Below are 4,832 nucleotides of genomic sequence, written 5' to 3' on the forward strand. Positions count from 1 at the left end.
CTCCTTGTAATTTTATCCTCGATCAGAACTTGCATTTTTCAGGGCTTCTAATTTAATTGTTTTCACCAGTTTTTGGGCTATTTAATTTTTCAGATTAAAGGGACTGTAAAGGAAAAATAAAATGGGGTATAGGCTGAAACCTGAGAATCTTAGGAGTTGATTGAGGCATATAAGAGTTCTATCTGATGTTACTTTCTCAAGAAATTAATATAAAACTGTATCAAAATTATACCAAAACGTATATATATGTAAGATTTTGTATAAGATTCGTAGTATTAAACAGATCATATTCAACAAATACGCAACCAATCTGAAAAAAACGATATCTTAGAGGAGCCTGAGAAACTCAAGTTTGCTCCTTATTTGAATTTAATAATTTTTCATTTTAAGAGATGGAATTGATAACATTATTTATGCGTCCAAAACATGTCACCAGAACTACCAATGGCAGTGCAGTATTATTGTCACATGTCTCCGTCTGTATCATGTGACACTAACCAGTATACTGCACTGCCATTGCAGGGAGTTCTGGTCACGTGTTACGGAGGTTTATCTTAGATATATACGTTATGGTATAATTTTGACACAATTTTAAGTCAATTTCTCGAGACAGGAACATCAAATAGATGTTATAAAGGTACCCTTAAACTCCTGATATTCTCCATTTTCAACCTATACCCCCTTTCATTTTTCCTTTGCAGCCCCTTTAAATAAAATGGGATTATCATCCGTTTTCTGCCGACACAGATTCACCATTGAACAAAAATCGAAAATGTTACTCTTTAATTTTTTATTGTAAAAGCTTTTTAAAAAACGTGCTTTTTGATAAAGAAATATTATTTTCAATAAAATTTCATGATTCTGTATAGATGTATACATATTGTACAATGTACATAGATAGTCCTAAACTGGAAAAATATTGAAGAGATAGACAGATAGATATATAGACAAATATACGGAAGAACAATCAGATAGATGGATAGGTGAACAGATAGATGGAAGGATGAACAGACAGATGAAGTATGAACAGATAGATGGATTGATGAACAGTTGTGACATAATCAAACAAAAAACCAGACAACCAGGCAGGCAAAGTAAAGATATAGAAGAAGGAGATTGAAAGATTAAGGATAGATTGTTGATACCTAATTTAATACTGATTGACTAGATTATAAATATGCATGAGAATATAAAATGCATAATCAAAATTCAGCTTGAAATTGGCCTAACAATCTAGACCTAGGCATTTGTCGAATTAAAATGAAATTTAGTGAGGAATTTTTCAAATGCAGGGATGAAAAAATGCATACAAAAAGCTACAAGACCAAACAATATAACCGGATTTAATCGTTCGATCCCTGCAATCTTTAAAAACCAGTAATTATGAACGCTATACATACTATATTCGTAATATTCCGATCCTATTCTCGAACTGTACTGGAATATATTCCGCTCCGTGATTTGCTATATTTCAATATTTCATTAAAAATACTACTTTAAAATGTGATTTCCGCCGTTTTCCCTTGGTTTGTATGCTTCATAAAAAAAGTAAAAATTATTAGACCCATAATCAAAAGGTAAAACCAACTCTAATATTAAACCAAAAAAAAATTACAAAATTCTCAAATCAGTCCCAATGTTTCCCATCGCTATTTTACATAAATTTGACATGGTAATTTGTCTGAAATCTATCTGAAGCTAATAAGCCGGGAAATTTAACACTAGGGGTGGGGTGGGGGTGGGGGTTACAAAACAATTCGATTTTCTATGAAAAATATTGTTCTAAAAAATACTCGGATATTGAGTCGGAAATTAATATTTTCCCCGTTCATATCCGTACCACACAATGTATATTTTCTAAACAGTGTTACATTTTATTTACATCTCTATTGTATGATCTGTGTTGTAGTTTATTGTCTCTAAATAAAAAATTTTTAACGTCTGACTTTGTGATTTCCGGACCCTATTTCCGCAAGAAAACTCTAAAGACGCCCTTTTCTGTATCAAGAATCTAAATATGTCTCAATCCTATTTTAGTATTTAGGTCGGACCTGCCCAGTAAATTAGAGCTAGGGCTCATTTATGAGTTTATTGCGTGAATCATTAGGTAAAAATATTATTTTGAGCTCAATTTCCAAGACATATAAATAAAATAAACTTTGCTTAAAAACACGTGCCATTTCTTATCTTCCATTAAGCTTGTTGATAGACAAATAGACAGATAGATAGACTAAACTATAGATATAAAAGTTGACTCTTGGATAAGATTTGATACTCATTATAAAGTGTGCAATTTGCTAGGCAATGTGCACTTTACAGAGCCTTCACATGTTAAATTACGCAATAGTACTGCTATGACTTTCTGACGTCGTGACTCCTGTAGTTTTGATTTTACGTACAAGTTTGAAAAAAGCAAGTTCATCGAATTATATATTAAAAATTGAAAACTGTGCAATTTACTTTTGCTTGGCGTGGCTTGTGTATTTTACAGGGAGCTCCATAAATCTTCAGCCTTTTCTAAATTTAGAGCCAAATTCACAAAGAACCTTTTTGTAAAGGAACTGAGTTTTTGTCACTTACTCTACTTTTCTAATGTCTATATCTTTGCTACCCAATGTCGTAGACCTTTTATATTTCAAACTATGAATTCTGTTAGACCAAATAATCGAAGTTTGAAATATCAAAGGTTTACATCCTAGATTATATAGATCTAGGGATTAGACAATTTGAGTTTTTGACAAAAACTCAGTTTCTTTGTTTTGTTAATCATCTCATATCAAAGAAGAACAGATCTGTCCATGCAATAGTTATTTTAAACCAATATCGTAATAATGTACAATAATAATCACAATACACGATTATTATTATTCTTCTTGAAAGGAGTTGAGTTTTTGCAACAAACTCTGATTTTCTAATCTCTATATCTTTGTAATCTAATGTCGTAGACCTTAGATATTTCAAACTATGATTTCTATTAGTTCAAATAATATAAGTTTGAAATATCAAAGGTTTATGACATTGGGGTCCAAAATTTAAGTTTGTGGCAAAAACTCAATTCCTTTGTGAGTACATTTTGATTTTCATATTTATCCCAAGTTATTTTGATTTTCATATTTATCCCAAGTTATTTTGATTTTCATATTTATCCCAAGTTATTTTTGTAAATTCCAATCAATTTAAAAAGTTTACTTGAGTTACACAAGACGATCCCTTCTATTTTACAAAATATGTCTGAGCCGCAATTCTAAGAAAATTTATCAAATTGAAATGGGTTTCAAGATAGATAGAAAGATATGTTTTGCATCTATGTAAATTCTAAAATTTAGTAAAAGTGCATCCTTAGAGAAAAAAAAAACTTAAAACTTTTTTATTATTTATAAATCATTTCTTAAAAATGTGTTTAAAACTATCTAAGTCTCTCAGATGAAAAGTAATTTTAAAAACTTAGTAAATGCAATACAAATATCTATCTATCAGATACAAATATCTATCTGTCTGTCTGATTTAAATTCTAAAATGTCCGAGGAGAGAATTTAAAACTGAGCGCGCAGCGCACTAAAATTCTTTCTGCCAATTTATATTTTAAAAGGCTGATAAAAAAAGAAGCGGTGCAGAGCGATAACTTAAAAAGTAATTGAGCTAGGTAGCTCACATTTTCTCACTTTTCTAATTAACACCCGCTCATCACTTCAAGTTAAGAGCTGGTCTTTTATACCTACTACGGTCTGAATCCTCAGGCATACTGCCTAAATGTCTTATTTTACCTGTCCTAGGCTAAATCTATATTTAGACCTACTTTCAGTCATTGGATTTCAACCTTTTATAGCTCTTTGGAAAGCCTAACAAAATCAACCAAATTGCACAATTTTTGCAAAGAAATTTTGCTCATATTTTTGCACCTTTAAAGGGAACTTGCACATTTTCAGTTTTTCTTGAATACATATTTAGATTTTAGAAGTTTTGTTATTTATTTGACCATTGAATTTGCTGGGTAAAGAGCTTTTCAAAAATGTATAATTTTTTAATTAATTTTTTGGAGCATTTTTTGCTTAATAACTAGATTTTGCAATAAATATTTGGATTTTTACAAATTTTCCATTTTTTTGCAGATTATAGAAGTAGACCCCAAGGGCTTTCCAAAATCGTATCAAATGTTATGTATTTGTATCACAATAAGAAAATATCTGGGGGTCAATTCCCCGTGAACGTATAAAATGCCTTTTTTTGCTGAAAAATAGGTGAATTTTTTAATAACATAGGTATGTATGGTAGTAAGCAGATACTTTTCTTATAAAAAGAAACCTGATATACAGAATACCACACAACAACATGAATCATTTCTTCAATTTATGAATAGAGGAATCTAAGTAGTTCTAAAGTTCGAAACCTAAGAAAGACATATGTTACTTTCACGACTCCTCTAACTCCTCTTTAATTTTAATTTCAACACCTTAAGAGTATAAAAGACTTGATTTATCATGCAAAATATTAGGATTTCTAAAAAAGCTTTAGATTTGCTTGGAAACATGAAATACTTGGATCTAAAATCAAACGAATTTAGTTTAGTATTGGTACATGCAGAGTTACCCACAAAGGATGAGACTACAAGGACGACGGTAGATAATTTATACGGTCTGTTTATTTACATTTATGATTACTTTGAACTGCAAACTTGTTTCTTTCTTTGCCTTATCAGTTAATAAATAAATCAAAGATTGAATTAAATCATGAAATCGTCAAATTTAAAGAGTTTCAGGTCGTCTTTACAGTTTTAACCTTTGTGGGTAACCTTGTACCTAATTTGTCTGGTTACACTTGGAATTATGAAGAGA

Source organism: Eurytemora carolleeae, unplaced genomic scaffold (genome assembly GCF_000591075.1).
Source record: "Eurytemora carolleeae unplaced genomic scaffold, Eaff_2.0 scaffold1699, whole genome shotgun sequence".
Lineage (NCBI taxonomy): Eukaryota > Metazoa > Arthropoda > Copepoda > Calanoida > Temoridae > Eurytemora > Eurytemora carolleeae.